The sequence below is a fragment of the Notamacropus eugenii genome, chromosome 7 (assembly GCF_028372415.1).
Source record: "Notamacropus eugenii isolate mMacEug1 chromosome 7, mMacEug1.pri_v2, whole genome shotgun sequence".
NCBI classification, from domain to species: Eukaryota; Metazoa; Chordata; class Mammalia; order Diprotodontia; family Macropodidae; genus Notamacropus; species Notamacropus eugenii.
The window spans coordinates 164,173,369-164,195,361 of record NC_092878.1 but is presented as its reverse complement, the minus strand read 5'-3'; the positions used below and the strand labels follow the sequence as shown (position 1 = coordinate 164,195,361).

Genomic DNA, 21,993 nt, shown 5'->3' with positions numbered 1-21,993 from the left:
TCCAAAATAATTTGAAATATCTTGGCCATTGCTTTCTGATTCCTTTAAATCACATATGCATGAGGAAGCTCATTGAATGGTTCAGGGATGTCAGCAAATCTCTTTACAAATATGGGACAGTGCCATATTGCAGGAAAAATCCTTACATCATAAAAAGCTGTTGATACGACCAATTCTCAGTATTCTCTGAATTAGCGTTCGTACCTTGTTAAGATGCTGTGAGATTTATGTTTTTTAACTAACATTCTGAAAACCATCACTTTTCAATTAGCAGTTTATCTCTCTCTCTCTCTCTCTCTCTCTCTCTCTCTCTCTCTCTTTCTCTCTCAGCTTTCTCTCTGTTAGTCAATCCAAGTCTTCCATTATTTGTGTCTTCCAAAGACAATGAGTTCTTCACTAATACTTGTAGATAATTCATGTCTCTGACTTTCTTTATCATCCATTGAAAGGTGGGAAGTGAGCCCAAGATCTCTTGGGAAGTATATTCAAATAGGTAAAATTCAGATGAAAGCTACTTTCTCTTTGCCTTTCTTATCCATTAAAAGTTGATAACATCCACTTGTAAATATAAGAGAACAGCTTGGTGTCAAGAAAACAATCCAGGACATCCTCAAACCATTGCCTAGTTCATTTTAATTCTTTTCTTTAAAGTCAGGTAGTCTGAATATATTTGTATCTTTCCATTCTTTGGTTTCACCATTATAGGTGATGAATATACATACATACATATATGTATATTCATACAATATACATATGCATATATGTGTGCGTATGTGTGTATGGTTACTTCCCTTGATGTTCTAGATATTTTGTTCCTCTAAACAAATATCATTATTATTTATTCTTACTCTCTAAAATATCTGTTTGCTAGTTTGATTGATATAGTCCTAAATCTGTACCTTTGGTTAAATTGTCATTTTTATTATAGTCATAAACCCAACGTTAGCATTGAATATTCCTCCAGCTGTTGAAGTTATTCTCTATTTTCTAAAGGAACATTTTGTAATTGTATCGTTATAGGTATTGAGGGTGGTTTAGTAGATTTGTTTTCTGATTTTTTTAATGATCTTGAGTGGGACTTCCCTTTTTTTCATTACCTCTTGGATTTTCTTATTTCTGTGTTAAAATACTGCTGATTTTTTAGTTTTTTTTATATCGCCAACAAGCTTATTCAAGTTATTAATTGTGTCAACTAATTTCTTTGCTGATTCTCTAGCTTTTAAATAAACTATTAGGTTATAAGGAAGTGAAGTTAGTACTTATCTTACAAAAAGTGTTTCGTAAACTTTTTTTCTCATTTTTTAGAATAATTTGTTTAGTATAAACATTAATTTTTTTAAAGATCTAATAAAATCCTCCTGTAAATTTATCTGAACCACCCTACTCCCATTCCTCCTTATTCTTTTACAGCTAGCTCATTTTTATTTTCTCAGACTGAATTTAGAGTTCTCTGATGTTGTTCTATTCACTTGGTTATTTTATATTTTTCTAGATGATTTTCTATTTCTTTCATTTTTTTAATTGTTCTAGTATATAACTTTCATATCATGTTTTGAAAATTTGTATTCATTTCTTTCCTGTTGTGATTTTACCTTATTCATTTTAAAAAATGGTTAATTTGATTTTCCTGTCTTATTAATGAAGTTGGCTAAAGGTTTCTTAATTTTGTTTGCTTTTTTGGAGAGACAATTTTGAATCTCACTTTTTAAGAACTGTAGTCTTTTTGTTTATATATGTATGTATATACATATAATTTCATCTCATTTTCAAGATTTCCTCTTCTGTGCTTATTTTGAGCTTATTTATTCTCCTTTTATTAAAATAATGTCTCTTCATTTCATTCATCATATCTTTTTGTATTTTGTTAATGTGTGTTTTTAGAGATGTATTTTTTCTTCTGTGATATGCTGTAGCTATATTCTACAAATTAGAGCAGCTAGGTTGCTCAGTGGATGAGGCAATGGGCCTGGAATCAGGAAGACCTGAGTTGAACTCTGGCCTCAGACACTTACTAGCTTTGTGACTCTGGGTACACACTAAACCTCTGCTTGCCTTAACCCACTGGAAAAGAAAATGATAAACCACTCCATTTTCTTTGTTGAGAAAACCCCAAGTATAGTATTGGCATGCTATGGTTCATGTGGTCATGAAGAGTTGGTCATGAGTGAATGACTGTACCACAACAAACAGAAATAGAGAAGTAAGGTAGAGGGGAGGAAATATCATTTGGAGAAATAATGAGTTTTCTTTTAGGGAACTAGGGTGCAGAGTGGCTAGAATGCTATGCCTGGGGTCAGAAAGGTTTCTCTTCCTGAGTTCAAAGCTCAACACACTCTAGACTAAATGTATCATGAGATCCCAATGTCCTATGGCAAACTTACACGTACAGTCCTATGGAAATACTCTTGAGTGGAACCTTGCCTTAATGGAATAAGATTCCCTTTCCTTTCATTCCTTCGGTTTCAATATTTTACATCAACTCTTTCGTTTTGTATTTCTGATCTTATGAGACTATCACTGCATAACTCTTTACTCATGTATTTGTTAGGGGAAATTTTCCCATTTCCTACTATCTCCCTTTGATCCATATACAGTGGACCTCATCAAAATTTGTAACACTTTTCCGAAAATATCTTATTTAATTTGGGCAGGTAATATGGAATTTATTACATGGTGTTTTCATTCTTATCCTTTACCTTTACTTTTTGTAACTCTTTAAATTCTGTGTATATTCTTATTGCCTTGTGATTATAAGGACATTTTTACTTACAGATGTTTTTTCTTTCTATTTGCTCAATCTCTCTCTCTCTCTCTCTCTCTCTCTCTCTCTCTCTCTCTCTCTCTCTCTCTCTCTCTCTCCTCTCTTTTTCTCTTCTCTTGTCCTCCCTACATTCTTTCTCTTCCTTGATCTTTTATTTTTTTAGTAAAAATGCTCCAAATGCCTCTATTTTTATTGATTATTAGGCGAAGGTTTTTGAGGCATGTCATTTGAAGTGGCAGCTTGGACTTGTTTGCTTTTGGGAATATACTGTATTTATGGAAGGGTTTTATATAATGAAATTTCCTTTTCTATTTTATTTTTGGAATTCTCCTAGCCATTTACAGAACTTGTTCTTCATCACTTAACTCTTAGATTTTACTATATGTATTGAAACTTGAAGTGTGAGAGGCATTGTTGTTGTTCATTTTATTCCTTATGTAGTATGTGGATATTTTTTCAAATCATTTTGATGTTTGCTTATTTATTTATCTTTAGTTTTCAACATTCATTTCCACAAAATTTTGAGTTCCAAATTTTGTCCCCATCTCTCCCCTCCCTCCATCCAAAAATGTCATGCATTTTGATTATCCCTTCCCCCAATCTGCCCTCCCTTCTATCACACCTCTCCCTTCCCTTATCCCCATCTTCTCTTTTCTTGTAGGGCAACATAGATTTCCATAGCTTATTACCTGGATTTCTCATTTCCCAGTTGCATGCAAAAACAATTCTCCACATTTGTTCCTAAAACTTTGAGTTCCAACTTTTCTCCTTTCTTCCCTCCCCACCCATCCCCAATGAGAAGGTAATCAAGTCAAAATAGGCTATATATGTATAGTTTTTCAAAAGACTTCTATAATAGTCATGTTGTGTAAGACTAACTACATTTCCCTCCATCCTATCCTTCCCCCCATTTATTCTATTCTCTCTTTTGACTTTGTCCTTCCCCAAAAGTGTTTATTTCTAATTACTCCCTCCTCCCATTTGCCCTCCCTTCTATCATTCCCCCAAACTCTCCCTTTCTCCCCTACTTTCCTATACTGTAAGATAGATTTTCATATCAAATTGAGTGTTCATGTTATTCCTTCCTTAAACGAATTGTGATGAGAGTAAGCTTCACTTTTTTCCTCTCACCTACCTCATTTTCCTCTCCATTGAAAAAGCTTTATCTTGCTTCCTTTATGAGAGATAATTTGCCTCGTTCCATGTCTCCCTTTCTCTTCCCAATATTCTTCTCCCACCCCTCCTATTCAACTCACCCTGTGCCCTCTCTCTCTCTCTCTCTCTCTCTTTCTCTCTCTGTGTGTGTGTGTGTGTGTGTGTGTGTGTGTGTGTAATCCCTCCAACTACCTAAATACTGAGAAAAGTTTCAAGAGCTACAAATATTATCTTTCCATGCAGGAGCATAAACAATCCAACTTTAGTAAGTCCCTTATGATTTCTCTTTCCTGTTTATCTTTTCATGCTTCTCATGATTCTTGAGTTTGAAAGTCAAATTTTCTATTCAGCTCTGATCTCTTCATCAAAAATGCTTGAAAGTCCTCTGTTTCATTGAATACCCATTTTTTTCCCCCTGAAGTATTGTACTCAGTTTTTCTGGGTAGGTGATTCTTGGTTTTAATCCTAGTTCATTTGACTTCTGGAAGATCATATTCCAAGCCCTTCAATCCCTTAAGGTAGAAGCTACTAGACCTTGTGTTATCCTGATTGTATTTCCACAACTCGAATTGTTTCTTTTTAGCTGCTTGCAATATCTTCTCCTTGACCTGGGAACTCTGGAATTTGACTACCACATTTCTAGTAGTTTCTTTTTCGAATCGCTTTCAGGATGAGATTGGTGAATTCTTTCAGTATTTATTTTGTCCTCTGGTTCTAGAATCTCAAGGCAGTTTTCTTTGATAATTTCATGAAAGGTGATGTCTAGGCTCTTTTTTTGATCATGGCTTTCAGGTAGTCCCATAACTTTTTAATTGTCTCTCCTGGATCTTTTTCCTAGGTCAGTTGTTTTTCCAATGAGATATTTCACTTTATCCTCTCTTTTTTCATTCTTTTGGTTTTGTTTTTTAATTTCGTGATTTCTCATAAAGTCATTAGCTTCTATCTGCTCCATCCTATTTTTTTTATTTTTTTTTATTTTTTTTTAATGTTTAACAATCACTGCCATACAATTGAGATTTTATCCCCCCCCACACCTACCCTCCACTACACTCCTCCCTCCCCACGACTGCATACAATTCTGTATAGGTTCTACATATACTTTCCTATTGAGTGTATTTTCACTATAGTCATGCTATGTAGTCAGACTAAAATAAATGAAAGAAATCAAAACATGATACACAAAAACTTACACATACACAAACATGATCTGCTACATTTTGCGAATGACTTCCATATTTCTTTCTCTGAGTGTGGAAGGCATTTTGCCTTGAGAGCCACCATTGGGATTTTTTTTTTAAAGAAGTTCTTGTGTTATTACAAAATTCCAAGTCTACCAGAAAAAACTCTCGCACACTGTGGTCGTTGCTATGCACAAAGTTCTCCTGGTTCTGCTCCTTTCACTCAGCATCAGGTCATATAAGTCCTTCCAGGCCTCTCTGAAGTCTTCTTGTTCATCATTTCTTATGGCACAATAGTACTCCATTACATTCATATACCATAATTTATTCAGCCATTCCCCAATTGATGGACATCCCCTTGACTTCCAGTTTTTGGCAACTACAAAAAGTGCTGCTATAAATATTTTTGTACATGTGGGACCCTTTCCCATTTTTATGATCTCTTGGGGATACAGTCCTAGTAGCGATATTGCTGGGTCAAAGGGTATGCACATTTTTGTAGCCCTTTGGGCATAGTTCCAAATTGCTCTCCAGAATGGTTGGATGCGCTCGCAGCTCCACCAGCAATGAATTAGTGTTCCAACTCTCCCACATCCTCTCCAGCATTTATCATTTTCTTGTTCTGTCATGTTTGCCAATCTTATAGGTGTGATATGGTACCTCAGAGTTGTTTTGATTTGCATCTCTCTAATCAATAGTGATTTAGAGCATTGTTTCATATGATTATAGATATCTTTAATTTCTTCTTCTGAAAATTGCCTGTTCATATCCTTTGACCATTTATCAATTGGGGAATGACTTGTATGATTATACATTTGAGTCAGTTCTCTATATATTCTAGAAATGAGGCCTTTATCCCCGAGCTTAGCTATAAAAATTCTTTCCCAATTTACTACATCCCTCCGGATTTTGGTTGCATTGGGTTTGGTTGTGCAAAAACTTCTCAGTTTAATGTAATCAAAGTTATCCATTTTGATTTTCATAATGCTTTCTATCTCTCCTTTAGTAAAAAATTCTTCCCTTCTCCATAGATCTGATAAATACACTATTCCTTGCTTCTCCAGTTTATTCATGGTATCAATCTTTATACCTAAATCATGTACCCATTTGGACTTTATTCTTGTGTACGGTGTCAGGTATGGGTCTATGCCTAATTTCTGCCACACTGTTATCCAGTTTTCCCAGCAATTTTTGTTAAACAGTGAGTTCTTATCCCAGAAGCTGGGGTCCTTGGGTTTATCAAACAGAAGGTTGCTATATTCCTTGCCTACTGCGTCTTGAGTGCCAAGTCTATTCCACTTGTCTACCTCTCTGTTTCTTAGCCAATACCAAGTGGTTTTGATAATTGCTGCTTTATAGTACAGTTTGAGGTCTGGTAGCGCTAGGCCACCTTCCCAAGCATTTCTTTTCATTAGTCCCTTTGATATTCTGGACCTTTTGATTTTCCAAATGAATTTTGATATTATTTTATCCAGCTCTAGAAAATAATTGTCTGATAGTTTAATTGGCATGGCACTAAATAAGTAAATTAATTTAGGTAGAATTGTCATTTTTATTATATTAGCACGGCCTACCCATGAGCAACTAATGTTTTTCCACTTACTTAAGTCTGACTTTATTTGTGCAAAAAGTGTCGTGTAATTGTGTTCATATAATCCCTGGGTTTGTTTTGGCAGGTAAACTCCTAAGTATTTTATACTGTCTACCCTAGCTTTAAATGGGATTTCTCTTTCTATCTCTTGCTGTTGGACTTTGTTGCTAATATATAGGAATGCAGAAGACTTGTGTGGGTTTATTTTGTAACCTGCAACTTTGCCAAAGTTGTTTATTATTTCAAGTAATTTTTTACTTGAATCTCTGGGATTCTCTAAGTAGATCATCATATCATCTGCAAAGTCCATCCTAATTTTTAAAGAACTATTTTCTTTAGTGAGCTTTTTAACCTCCCTTTCCATTTGGCTAATTCTGCTTTTTTAATGCATTGTTCTCCTCATTTACTTTTTGGACCTCTTTTGCCAACTGACTTAGCCTACTTTTAAAAGTATTATTTTCTTCAGCATTTTTTGGATCTCCTTTAGAAAGCTGTTGACTCACCTTTCATGATTTTCTTGCATCTCTCTCATTTCTCTTCCCAATTTTTCCTCCACCTCTCTTACTTGATTTTGAAACTTCTTTTTGAGCTCTTCCGTGGCCTGAGACCATTGTATATTTATTTTGGAGGTTTTGGATGCAGAAACCTTGACTTTTAGGTCTTCCTCTGATGGTAAGCATTGTTCTTCTTCATCTGAGAAGATGTAAGAAAATACCTGTTCACCAAGAAATTAACCTTCTATAGTCTTATTTTTCCCTTTTTTGGGCATTTTCTCAGCCAGTTACTTGATTTTTGAGTCCTTTGTCAAAAGGAGGGCATACTCTGGGGACCTGTAAGTTCTTAGTTCCTCCAAGGTGGCACAATCAAGGGAGAGGAGTTTACTCCTCTCCTGGCCTGTGCTGTGGTCTGGGAGCTACCAAAGCTTTTCTTCCCAGGATCTGCAAGTAGAATTCCCTTTTCAGAGTCTCCACCAGCTCCACCATGCCAGCCAGCACTCCTGGTCTCCCCAGGACCTCCACTCATGGCTGAGACCCAGATTAGTCTCTCAGTTCCCCCAGCGTCTTTCAGCCAATTCCTCCAAAAATGGATTCTGCTGCTGCAGTGGCTGCTGCTGGAAGGGCCAGACTATGTTCCCTTCTCACCCAGATGAAAGAACTATTTTGCTGACCTTTGAAGCTGTCTTTGGCATTTGTAGACTGAGTAATCTGGGAACCAGAGGTGCTGCTGGGGATTCTGCCCCTGAGGCCTGCTCTGGTCCTGTCCCTGCTGCTGTGCTGCTTGACCCAGGCTGGGCTGCACTCTACTATAAGCCCACTGTGATAGACGTTTCCTGTTGGCCTTCCAGGCTGCCTTGGACTAGAAATCTCTTTCACTCTGTCATTTTGGTGCTTCTGCTGCTCTAGAATTTATTGAGAATCATTTTTTGCAGGTATTTTATGGACTGTGGGAGGAGAGCTTCCACAGGTCCATCTTTTTGCTCCATCATCTTGGTTCTGCCCCTTGTGGATTTTTTAAAATTGTTGCTTTTTTTTTTCAATATTCAAGAATTCTGGAGGGTTTGTAATATTTTTTTTTCCTGGATTATGATGGTAATATATATATGTATATATTTAAATTTCATGTTATTCTAGGAGACTCATGATGTTTGAGTTGTCACTATCTGCTCATATTGTGGGCTTAAGTAAGGACTACTCTTCTTTTTTCTTATATTCTCTTGTTATTCACTTTGTGTTTCTTCCTTCCCCTGACCTTTTTGGTTGGTAACTCCTTGAATCTTAGCTGCAAAGCTGCCTCAGACTAGCCAGGGTAATTATTTGTTCTATGACTTTGAGCAAGATTCTGTCTTCCTCAGCCTCCTCATGTAGAAAATGGTGAAAATAACAGTTCCTACTTCACAGGCTCAACATAGCTACTTCCCCCTGTGGAAGACAGCATGCTTTTTCCTCGTGACCCTATACACATCTCTTTATGTGGTCAATCAGAATTGATATTTATTCTCTTTGCCCATGTGGGGCTGGGCCAGGGTTGATGTACAGAGGTCAATGTTTCCATTGCATGAGTGAATTCCAGTGTGGCTCCCAGGCATAAATTCATAAATTATTGTACATCCTTGCATGTCTGCTCTCCCTAGGAGCATTTGAGGTGTGGATGCTGAGTGCTGTAAGCATTAGCATTCTCAAGTGTTAATTGCAGAGAATTTTGCATTGTCAAGGTTTTGTCTCTATTGTCCTGTGCATTCAACTGTACTGTTGTTCCACATCTGGTAAATAATTCCCAGCTTTTATGTTTTGTTTTGAGAATTACTGAGGAGTGGGGAAAGTATCTAGTTTGCCATTTTCTAGGTTTTTTGATCCAAAATTTTCACTTGTAAAATATATTTTATCAATCCATTTTGTTTTCACTTTATGCTTCTTTTTAACATTCCTTCCATACTGAACCCTCTCTTTTGACAATAAAAATAAAAAAGCAATAGCAAGCAATGCAGAGACCTGTTCCAGCAATGTATATGACATTGTGATCCAGTGACTGCTTTCTTTGCAGTCTCGTGCAGGAAAGATCCAAGAGCTTCTGAGGTCTGTTTACCTCAGAACATGTATCTACTATACTTCTTCCATTGGTGAATTCTTCCTGGGACTTCATTTTGGGGGGAAACCAACCAGGCCAACCTAAAGTCTCCTTTTGTCTGTGTTGACCTTTTGGATTCTAACACTCTGACCTCACACAGATTTCCTTTACTAGCCCTTGCCATTTTGTTTTGCTTTTGTTTTCTGTATTTCTCAGGAGGATGTAAGTTCCTTGACAACAGGGATGACCATGCTTCTGGCTCATCTTTACATCCTTAGCATTTAGTTCAGTTCCTGGCACCCAATAAATGCTTAAGGAATGCTTGTTGCCTTGCCACCTAGTAGTCCCTAGTGTTCTGCCACAATGGATGACATAAGTTCATTATTTTCTTCCCTAAGCCTTCTGTTTTGTGGTTTTTCTTATCACTCAGATCTCAGCTTCCCGTTAGCATTCCCTTCATTTTTGTTCTTGTCACTATGTTCGTTATTCTCTTCATTCTGCTTATGCATTTCTCCTTCTATCCAAATATTTCTACATTTTTTCTGAATTCCTCAAATTTACTTTTTGAAAATGTATGAGCACAGTTGAGAGAATACTGGAATTGGACTCAGAAAGGCCTAAATTTGAATACTGTTACACACTTACCAGCTGTGTGCTCAACCCTGGGTATGGCACATAGCCTCTCTGAGCTTCTTCATGTGAAAAATGGGGATCATAATCACACCTGCCCCAAAGGGTTTTGTGATGTCCAGTAAAATTACCACTATATAAACCTCAAATCCCCATGAGTTATTGTAATTATTATCATTGTTATTATTTCAATAATATTCCTTTTCATTCATTTTACATATATTTTCAGCCCTTCCTCAATCAATAAGCATCTACTGTATTTCCACTTGTTTGCTACATTAAGGGTCCTTCTATGGATAGTCAGTTCTACATTGACCTTTGTTTCTCTTTAACTTCCTTGGCATATAAATTGTCTGTCCTTCATTTTCAGAGAACCAATAACATCACATTGAAATGTCTTGATTCATGTCTAAATTGGATTTAAGTGAAGTAGAGTTGAACAAAATCATGGATCTCATTTTCTTTACCAAAGTCATTGAAGTCCAACAGTGAGACAAAAGTGAGGATGACTGGCAACAGCTTAGGATGCCATGGACAGCCTTGGAATCTTCAATGTCACACATGGCTGAATCTTCGTGATGCCATTTGGGGTTTTCTTGACAAAGATACCAGCGTGGTTTTCCATTTCCTTCTCCAGCTCATTTTACAGAAGAGGAAACTGAGGTAAATGGAGTTAAGTGACTTGCACAGGGTCAAACAGCAACGAGTATCTAAGACCAAATTTGAACTCAAGTCTTTCTGACTCCAGGCCCAGAACTTTATCCTCTGTGTCTCCAAGCTGCCCTTCATTAATTGATGTTCTTACATTTATTAAATATTATTTTCTGTTTTTTTGTTTCTTGTTCATGTAGTCTGTTCCAGTGATCTTTTTTTTTTGTAGGGTGCAATAAATTTTATTAAGCGTAAAATATGGCTCTTGACTTGAGTTTAATGCTCTTGATTTAAATCTAAAGGGATCCCCAGGATTGGCTGGCTATGCAAGGCAGCCTAACCATTGACCTAGCCCCTTGAAAGTGAAAGGAGAAGAAAAACCAAGAGAAGTTATAGCAAAGTAGGACCACGGAGGGATAAAAGTAAAATGTCAGAAGTCCATGTAAATCTCGGGTGACTTCTGGCCTGGCTGGCATCCACCACTCAGTTGGGGTAGCTGATGTAGGTGTTCAGAGGGAGGAGAGAAATCCCACTTTATGACTCAGCAGAGAGAAGAGGAAGAGATAAAAGAAGGAGGGGCATTCTAGGGAGAGCCCAGCCAGAGAGACAATACCCTGATGTTAACCATACTGAATGCTTCCTCTGGCATAGATGAGAATATGCGTGCTGAGTAGGTTCCTGAGTCCCCAAATCCCAGAATAAAAGGGAGAGTAGACTTTCACTGTGGTATATTAGGAGGGGGAATGGAGAAAGATCTGAGGTGGCTATATTCTTTTTTCATTCCTTTCCTCTCTCTCTGACTTGGGCCCCAGTTAATGAGCTACCCTCCTCTCTCTCCCAAACCTGAGAATACCTGACCCACAAAGAATGGATGGAGAGAGAGGGAAAGGTCTGATCAAGTAAAGTGAGCTGGAGGAGAAATCAGAGAGGTCACAGTGCAGAAATCATGATTCTAGCTCTTTTTTTCCACTGCTGTAGCTTATCATCCATGGCCTTCAAAGTGGAGTCATTCTTCACAAAGCAGAACCAGATGTCATGGTCAAAATGCTTCTTCTGCTCTGAGCTGTAGAACACTGAGAATGGGCTTGATCATCCACTTGATAAATCGAAAGTCATAGGCCTCCCCCTCTGAGCCAGGGAGGTGGCATCTTTTTCTTTAAGGTAGAGATGACCACAATGAGGAAATACATGCCCTGAGGGACAATGGTCCTCATGCCAATGGTCTACAAGCTGTTCATCATGTGGTCCCACTTTTTCTGAATAGCCTTATGCAGCTGGACAAAGTAGCTTTCAGGCTGACCAAAGAACTGCAGCTCCTACTCAAAACTGAAAGACACAGCTTCCTGGACCTGTGTGGAGCAGTGATACAGGGAATTCCGGTGGACAGTCTGAGGATGCTTCAGAAGATGATCAGGGCCAAGGACCCAGCCCACCTTCCAACTGGTGACATTAAGTTTTCCTGCACTTCCAATAGTCAGGGTGTCTTCCCACATTCCTGGAAGACTGGCTATGCTGATGTATTTCTCTTCATGATACATCAGTCACTGGTAAACCTCATCACTGAAACACAGGATATCGTGTTTTTTGCATAAGTTGCTATTAATTCCGGTTCTGCTCTGCTGAACCCCTTGCCCAAAGGATTGTTGGGTGAATTGATGACAATAACCTTGTTCCAGTAAGTGAACTTACTGGGGACCTCATCTGGGTCTCAATGCCAGTCACCACTGGACATCAACTGGCCATCATGGGCTGGTGGAGCTCATAATGGTACAAACACAGGATAGCCACCAGCCATCTTTGTCATGGGCTCATAGCAGTCAAAATAGGGTTCAATGGAAATGACCTCATCTCCTATATCCACTAGGGTCTGAAAAGAATAAAAGAGGGCCCCACAGGCACCCATTGTCACAAGCACATTCTTTAGGGGATCTAAGTCTTGTACCAGCAGTTTCCCAAAGAATTGAACCAGGATCTTCACCAGAGGAGGGTGACCAAAGGCACCAGTGTACTGACTGAGCATAATGTCTCCACTGACAGCCTGTTTGAAAGTTTCAATGGAGAATTCTGGTGGTCCAAATTCAGGGAAGCCCTGGCCCAAGTTTCCTCATTCTTGTTGGCCACTTGCACAAACTCCACCCAGGGGTTCTTATCAATGCCTTCCAGCCTTCAAGCCTGAACCTGCTCGTGTATTTTGACCTGAAGAGGGAGACAGAGAAAGTGAGGGCACATGTAGGGGGTGGAGGCTTCCTTCTCTTTTCCAATGATCATTTTTTTTTTTAAATCAGTAACATAGCTACTGCTTTATACTATCATTTGAGGGTATTTAATACTGCACTCATTTCATTAGCATTTTTCTCATTTTCCTTAAGATGTTAGAAAATTTGCTCTTACAAATGGATTTGGTTATTATTTTCTTGAGTTCTAAAAAGTGTCTTCTTAGTAATTTGAGTAGTATAGCATTAAACCTTTAAGTTAATTTACATCATCATTTGTCATGGTCCAACAATCTTCCCATTTATTTACACTTATTTATCTAAAGAATGGTAATATATTTTAGTTGCATTTATATAGATCTTGCACAAGTCTTATTGGTTAAATCCAAGCTATTTTGTGCATTTCGTAATTATTTGGAATAGAATTTGTTTTATCTTTTCTTTCTGGTTTTTATTAGCATCCACTTCAGATGCTTACTAGCTGTGTGACTCTAGCAAGTCACTTAACCTGTATGCCTCAATTTCCTCATTCGTAAAATGGGCTGGGGAAGGAAATGACAAATCACTTCAGTATCCTTGCCAAAACAAATAAACGAAAAACAAAACCCTAATGGTGTCACAGAGTTGACTCAACTAAATAACAACAAAAGTATTTTATTGAAGGGTAGATGACTTTTTGTGGACTAATTTTGTGTCTTATCTTGCCAAAACTATTATCTGCCTTACTTGATTTCCTTATTTATATTTATTTTTAGTTTTCTAAGTATACCGTCACATAATCTGGAAACTTATTCCTTTGTCTTATACCTAGCATTTATTAAAATATATAAAATAATAGTAGGTAGAGTAATAGTAGGTAGAAGCAATGTCCTTGATTTGTTCTTGTTTGTGCTTGGAAAACTTCTAATGCTTCTCAATTTCAAGAATTATTTTAAAATATATTCTGTTGTTTTTCTTCCATATCTGACTCCTTGTGACCACATTTAGGGCTTCTTGTCAGAGGTATTGGAGCAGTTCTTCATTTCCTTCTCCACCTCATTTTACAGGCGTGGAAACCGAGGCAAACAGGGTTAAGTGACTTGCTCAAAGTCACACAGCTAGTAAATGTCTGAGGCCAGATTTGAGCTCAGGAATTTGAGTCTTCCTGACTCCAGACCCGGCACTCTATCCACTGCACCACTTACCTAACCTTATAAAAATAAACAGCTATTTAAAATGTGCTTTTGATCACGTTAATGGAGGAGAATACTTCTATGCTTCTTGGAATTTGGAAATACATATATACATACATATATACACACACATACAAATATATGTGTGTGCGTATGAGTAAGTTTATGTATATTATATGTATATGTATATATGTAAGTATATATGTGTGTGTGTGTGTGGATAGATAGATAGATTAGATAGATAGATAGATAGATAGATAGATAGATAGATAGATAGATAGATAGATATAGACAGAGGGCACAGGGAGAGCTGAATATGAAGGGAGAATACCTAAAAAATAAAATACATTGTTGAGAGGAATGTACTAGGAGAAAGAGAAGGGGAAGGATAGAAGATTACAAATCACCTCACATAAAAGAGGCAAGAAAGAGCTTTTACATACAATAAAGAGGAAGAGGGCAGAGATGAAGAGAAATAAGTGAGTTTAGATTTCATGGGATTTGGCTCAAGGATTAAGGTATGGAAATTAATTTTACCCTGCAGGAAGGCAGGGGGAAGGGCATAGGAGAGGGAAGATAATAGAAAGGACAACAATTTGGGGAAAGGGATAATCAGAAGCAAACACTCTTCTCAGGGAGCAGGTCAAGGGAAACAATGAAAGAAATGGAGGGCAGGACAGGATAGAGGGAAATGTGGTTAATTTTTCTCAACATAACTATTATGGAAGCGTTTTGTATGGCTACACATGTATGATCTATATTGAATTGCTTGATTTCTCAATGAGGGTGGATGGGGAGGGAGGAAGGGAGAGAGTATGGAAATCAAAGAATATTTTTTATAAAATTTGTTTCTTTCTTTGCAGTTCATCATTCATCTTGATTCAGTCATCAGTGCATGCATTCTGATTACCCCTTTCCCCAATGTGCCCTCCCTTCTATCATACCCCTCACTTCCTTTATCCCTATATTCTGTCTTGTCTTGTTGGGCAAGATAAATTTCTATACCCCAAAACCTGTATCTCTTATTTCCCAGTTTTATGCAAAAACAATTCTGAACATTCATTCCTAAAATTTTGAATTCCAATTTCTCTCCCCTCCTCCCTCCCCACCCATCCCCACTGGGAAGGCAAGCAATTCAATTTAGGTTTTATATATATATATATATATATATGTATATATATGCATGCATGTATGTATGTATGTATGTGTGTGTGCACACGTGTGTGTGTATAGTTTTGCAAAACACTTCCATAATAGTCATGTTGTGGAAGACTATCTTTCCCTCCATCATATCCTGCCCCCCATTTATTCTATTCTCTCTTTTGCCCTCGTCCCTCCACAAAAACGTTTACTTCTAAATGCTCCCTCCTCCCATTTACCCTCCTTTCTCTCATCCCCCCACCCCACTTATCTCCTTCTCCCCTACTTTCCTGTAGTATAAGAGATTTTCATAACAAGATGCGTGTGCATGTTATACTTTCATTAAGCCAAATATAATGAGAGTAAGCTTCACTTTTTCCCTCTCACCTCCACGCTTTTGCCCTCCATTGAGAAACCTTTTTCTTGCCTGTTTTATGAGAGATAATTTGCCCCATTCCATTTCTCCCTTTCTCCTCACAATATATTCCTCTCTTATCCCTTAATTTTATTTTTTAAATATCATCCTTTGCTATTCAACTCTCCCTGTGCTCTCTCTGTATATGTGTATATATATATATATATATATATATATATATATATATATATATATATATATATATATATATATATATATATATATGTATATATATACACACACACACACACACACACATACATACATATGTATACACACACATATATGCACATATACATATATGTATATAAGTATATATGTGTATATATATGTATAATCCCTCCAACTACCCAAATACTGAGAAAGGTTTCAAGAGTTACAGATATTATTTTTCCATGTAGGAATGTAAACAGTTCAACTTAGTAAGTCCCTTATGATTTCTCTTTCCTGTTTAACTTTTCATGCTTCTCTTGATCCTTGTGTTTGAAAGTCAAATTTTCTATTCAGCTCTGACCTTTTCACCAAGAATGCTTGAAAGTCCTCTGTTTCGTTGACTGACCTTTTTTTCCCCCTGAAGTATTATACTCAGTTTTTCTGGGTAGGTGATTCTTGGTTTTAATCCTAGTTCCTTTGACTTCTGGAATATCACATTCCAAACCCTTCAATTGCTTAACGTAGAAACTTCTAAATCTTGTGTTATACTGATTGTATTTCCACAATACTCGAATTGTTTCTTTCTAGCTGTGTACAATATTTTCTCCTCGACCTGGGAACTCTAGAATTTGGCTACAGTATTCCTAGGAGTTTCTCTTTTTGGTTTTCTTTCAGGAGGTGATTGGTAGATTCTTTCAATATGTATTTTGTCCTCTGGTTCTAGAGTATCAGGAGAGTTTTCCTTGACAATTTCATGAAAGATGATGTCTAGGTTCTTTTTTTGCTCATGGCTTTCAGGAATTACCATAATTTTTAAATTATTTCTCCTGGATGTATTTTGCTGGTCAGTTGTTTTTCCTATTATGTATTTCACATTATCTTCTATTTTTTCATTCTTTTGGTTTTGTTTTGTAATTTCTAGATTTCTCATAAAGTCATTAGCTTCCATCTATTCCACTCTAATTTTTAAAGAACCATTCTCTTCTGTGAGCTTTTTCAACCTCCTTTTCCATTTGGCTAATTCTGCTTTTCAAAGCATTCTTTTCCTCACTGGCTTTTTGAATCTCTTTTGCCAATTGAGTTAGCCCATTTTTAAAGGTGTTATTTTCTTTTTTTTCTTTTTTAAATTAATTATATTTCTTTTCAGTGTGCTACCATCACTACTATATAACTCAGCATCAGATCATATAAGTCTTTCCAGGCCTCTCTGAAGTCTTCCTGTTTATCCTTTCTTATAGTAAAATAGTATTCCATTACATTCATATACCATAATTTATTCAGCCATTCCCCAATTGATGGGAGTCCCCTTGATTTCCAGCTTTTGGACACCACAAAGAGTGCTGCTATAAATATTTTTGTACATGTTTGTCCATTTCCCATTTTTATGATCTCTTGGGGATACAGTCCTAGAAGCAGTATTGCTGGGTCAAAGGGTATGCATATTTTTGTAGCCCTTTGGGTATAGATCCAAATTACTCTCCAGAATGGTTGGATCAGTTCACAGCTCCACCAACCATGTATTAGTGTTCCAACTCTCCCACATCCTTGCCAGCATGTATCATCTTCCTGTTCTGTCATGTTTGCCAATCTGATAGGTATGATGCGGTACCTCAGAGTTATTTTGATTTGCATCTCTCTAATCAATAGTGATTTAGAGCATTTTTTCATATGACTATAGATATCTTTAATTTCTTCCTCTGAAAATTGCCTGTTCATATCCTTCGACCATTTATCAATTGGGGAATGACTTGTATTTTTGTACATCTGACTCAGTTCTCTATATGTTCTAGAAATGAGGCCTTTATCACTGACATTAGCTGTAAAAATTCTTTCCCAGTTTTCTACATCCCTCTGAATTTTGGTTGCATTGAGTTTGGTTGTGCAAAAACTTTTCAGTTTAATGTAATCAAAATTATCCATCTTGCACTTCATAATGCTCTCTATCTCTTCTTTAGTCAAAAATTCTTCCCTTTTCCATAAATCTGATAAACACACTATTCCTTGCTCCATCAATTTGTCCATAGTATCAATCTTTATACCTAGATCTTGTACCATTTGGATTTTACTCTTGTGTATGGTGTCAGGTATTGTTCTATGCCCGGTTTCCACCACACTTCTATCCAGTTTTCCCAGCAATTTTTGTGGAACAATGAGTTCTTATCCCAGAAGCTGGGGTCCTTGGGTTTATCAAACAGTAGATTTGCTATATTCATTGTCTACTGTGTCTTGAGTACCTAACCTATTCCACTTGTCTACCCTTCTGTCTCTTAGCAATTACCAAGTGGTTTTGATAATTGCTGCTCAATAATACAATGTGAGATCTGGTAGAGCTAGGCCACCTTCCCTAGCATTTCTTTTCATTAGTCCTCTTGATATTCTGGACCATTTGTTCTTCCAGATGAATTTTGATACTTTTTTCCAGCTCTAGAAAATAATTATCTGATAATTGAATTGGTAGGGCAATAAATAATTAAATTAACTTAGGCAGAATTGTCATTTTTATTATATTGGTTCAGCCTACCCATGAGTAACTGATGTTTTTCCACTTCAGATCTGACTTTATTTGTGTGAAAAGTGTCTTGTAGTTGTGTTCATATAGTCCCTGGGTTTGTTTTGGCAGGTAAACTCCCAAATATTTTATAGTGTCTACCCTTGCTTTAAGTGGGATTTTTCTTTCTATCTCTTCCTGTCAGGCATTGTCAATAATATATAGAAATGCAGAAGATTTGTGCGAGTTTATTTTGTAACCAGCAACTTTGCCAAAGTAGTTTATTATTTCAAGGAGTTTTTTACTTGAGTCTCTGTGATTTTCCAAGTATGTGATCATATCATCTTCAAAGAGTGATAACTGAGTTTCTTCTTTACCTATTCTAGTTCCTTCAATTTTTTTATCTTGTCTAACTTCTATTGCTAACATTTCTAATATCATGTTGAATAATAGTGGAGATAATAGACATCCTTGTTTCACCCCTGATCTTATTGGAAATCCATCTACCTTATCACCATTGCTTATAATGCTTGTAGAAGGTTTTAGGTAGATATTGCTTTTTATTTTTTGTAAAGTTTCCTGTGTTCCTGTGCTCTCCAATGTTTTTAATAGAAATGGGTGTTGTATTTTGTCAGAAGCTTTTTCTGCGTCTATTGAGATAATCTTGTGGTTTTTGTTAGTTTTGTGTTGATATGGTCAACAATGCTATTGTTTTCCTAATATTGAACCAACCCTGCATTCCTGGTATGAATCCTACCTGATCATAATGTATCATAATGTATTATGCTCGTTATAAGTTTCTGTATTCGTTTTGCTAAAATCTTATTTAAAATTTTTGCATCTATACTCATTGGAGAAATTGGTCTATAATTTTCTTGCTCTGCTTTGTCTCTTCCTGGTTTAGTTATCAAAACCATATTTGTATCATGAAAAGAATTTGGGAGGACTCCTTCTTCCCCAATTTTCAAAAATAGTCTGTATAGTATTAGAATTAACTTTTCTTTAAATATTTGATAGAATTCACTTGTAAATCCATTCGGCCCTGCAGACATTTTCCTAGGGAGTTCATTGATGGCTTGTTCAATTTCTTTTTCTGAGATGGGGTTGTTTCAGTATTAAATTTCTCCTTCTGTTAATCTAGACAATATGTATTTTTTAAAATATTCATCCATCTCATTCAGATTGTCGAATTTATGGGCATAAAGTTGGGCAAAGTAATTTCTAATTATTGTTTTAATTTCCTCCTCATTGGAGGTGAGTTCACCTCTTTCATTTTTGATATTAGTAATTTGGTTTTCTCCTTTCTTTTTTTAATCAAATTGACTAAAGGTTTACCAATTTTGTTATTTTTTTCATAAAACCAACTATTGGTTTTATTTATTAGTTCAGTAGTTTTCTTAATTTCAAGTTTATTAATCTCTCCTTTGGTTTTCAGTATTTCTAATTTGGTATTTACTTGGGGATTTTCACTTTGTTCTCTTTCTAACTTTTTCAGCTGCATGCCCAAGTCATTGATCAGCTCTTTCTCTATTTTATTCATGTAGGCATTTAAAGATATAAAACTTCTCCTAAGAACTGGTTTTGCAGTATCCCGTATGATTTGGTAGATTGTCTCGTTGTTGTCATTCTCTTGAATGAATTTGCTAATTGTTTGTATGATTTGTTGTTCAACCCGCTCCTTTAGAATTAGATTATTTAGTTTCCATTTAATTTCTGGTTTATTTTTCCATGGCCTTTTATTACATATAATTTTATTGCATTATGATCTGAGAAGGATGCATTGACTATGTCTCCCTTTCTGCACTGAACTGTGAAGTTTTTATGCCCTAGATCATGGTCAATTTTTGTATATGTGCCTGGTACCGCTGAGAAAAAAGGTATATTCCTTTCTATTCCCATTCAATCTCTATCATATTTACCTTATCCAGAGTTTTATTTACCTCATTAACCTCTTTCTCATTTATTTTGAGGTTAGATATATCAGGTTCAGAGAGGGGGAGGTTGAGGTCCTCCACTAGTATAGTTTTGCTTTCTATTTCTTCCTTCAACTCCTCCAACCTCTCCTGTAAGAATCTGGATGCTATACAACTTGGAACATGTTTAGTAATGCTATTGCTTCATTGTCTATGGTGACTTTTAGCAGGATGTATCTTCCTTCCTTATCTCTTTTGATTAGATCTATTTTTGTTTTTGCTTTGTCTGAGATTAGGATTGCTACCCCTGCTTTTCTTCATCAGGTGAGGCTCAGTATATTCTGCTCCATTCTTTTACCTTTACCCTGTGTCTATCTCCAGGTTTCAAATGTGTTTCTTGTAAACAACATATTGTTGGATCATTGCTTTTAATCCATTCTGCTATCCATCTCCATTTTATGGGAGAGTTCATTCCATTCACCTTCACAATTATGATGACAATCTGTGTCTTTTCCTATATCCTCTTTCCCATTGCTTGTGATTTTAGTTCTCCCATCTCCTTTCCGCTCTTCAATAGAGATTTTACTTTTCACCACCATGTCCTGCAGTCTTCCCTTCCTTCTTTCAGTCTCCTTCCCATTTACTCCCCTTTACCCTTACTATTTCTTCCCTCCCTTTTAGCTTCCCCTCCCCTTTCTTCCCCCTTCTCCTCCTACTGCCTATGGAGCTAATTAGAATTATATACTTAATTAAGTTTATTGTTCCCTCCTTGAACCAAATCAGATGAGAATACCTCTCAAACAATGCTCATCTCCCTCCCCTCTTTCCCTCTACTACAATTTTGTACTTCTTCCTGTGATGTAATTTACCACTTTCTGCTTTGTCCTTTTCACATCTCCTGTTACAATCTCTTTACACCCGTAAGTCATATTTTTTATCATCACATCATTTACTTTATGCCTGTTCCCTCTATTTACATCCCTTTTATATTTCATAATAGATGTACAATTCTCAATATTAACAAGTATCATCTTCCCTTATAGGGAGGTAAACAGTTTGCCCAAATTGAGTAACAAGTTTTTCTTTTCCCCTGTTTCCCTTTATATGCCTCTCTTGAGACCTGCTTTTGAAGATCGAATTTTCTATGGAGTTCTGGTCTGTTTGTCAGGAAGGTCTAGAAATCCCTAATTTCATTGAAAGTCCATCTCCTTGCCTGAAATGTTATGCTGAACTTTGCTGGGTAATTGATCTCAGCTCCTTTGCCTTACGGAATATCGTATTCCAATTCCTTTGATCTTTTAATGTAGAAGCTGCAAAGTCCTGTGTGATCCTGACTGTGGATCCTCGATATTTGAATGGTTTCTTTCTGGCTGCCTGTAGTATTTTCTCCTTCACTTGATAGTTCTGGAATTTGGCAACAGTATTTCTTGGGATTTATAGTTTGGGATCCCTTTCAGGATGTGAATGTTGGATTCTTTTGATGACTATTTTGCCCTCTGGATCTAGGACTTCTGGACAGTTTTCCTTGATGATTTCTTGGAAGCTATAGTTCAGACTCTTTTTTACATCATGGCTTTCTGGTAGGCCAATGATTCTTAAATTTTCTCTCCTGGATCTATTTTCCAGGTCAGTTGTTTTTCCAGTTAGATACTTTACATTTTCTTCTATCTTTTCATTCTTTAGGTTTTGTTTGACTGATTCTTGATGTCTCTTAGAGTCATTAGTTTCTACTTGCCTGATTCTAATTTTTATCATATTGTTTTCTTCAGTTAACTTTTGCATCTCCTTTTCCATCTGTCCAATTATTCCATTTTAGTAATTATTTTCTAAAGTTAATTGTTTGTACTTGTTTTTCCGTTTGTGCAATTTTCCCAGTTAGGTTTTGTCCTTCCTTTTTCATTTGTTCAATTTTCCTTTTTTAAAGAGATGTTCTCTTCATATAATTTTTTTTTCATACCTTTAAAATCA

The 21,993-nt window shown here is 36.5% G+C and overlaps 1 long non-coding RNA gene and 1 pseudogene across 3 annotated transcripts in view; one reads left to right on the top strand and one right to left on the bottom strand.

The window, feature by feature from the left end:
• LOC140514877 (uncharacterized) overlaps positions 1–21,993 on the top strand; it is a 172,333-nt gene that overhangs the window by 114,642 nt on the left and 35,698 nt on the right. The window lies entirely within an intron of this gene.
• On the bottom strand, positions 11,462–12,760 carry LOC140513948 (kynurenine--oxoglutarate transaminase 1 pseudogene; annotated as a pseudogene).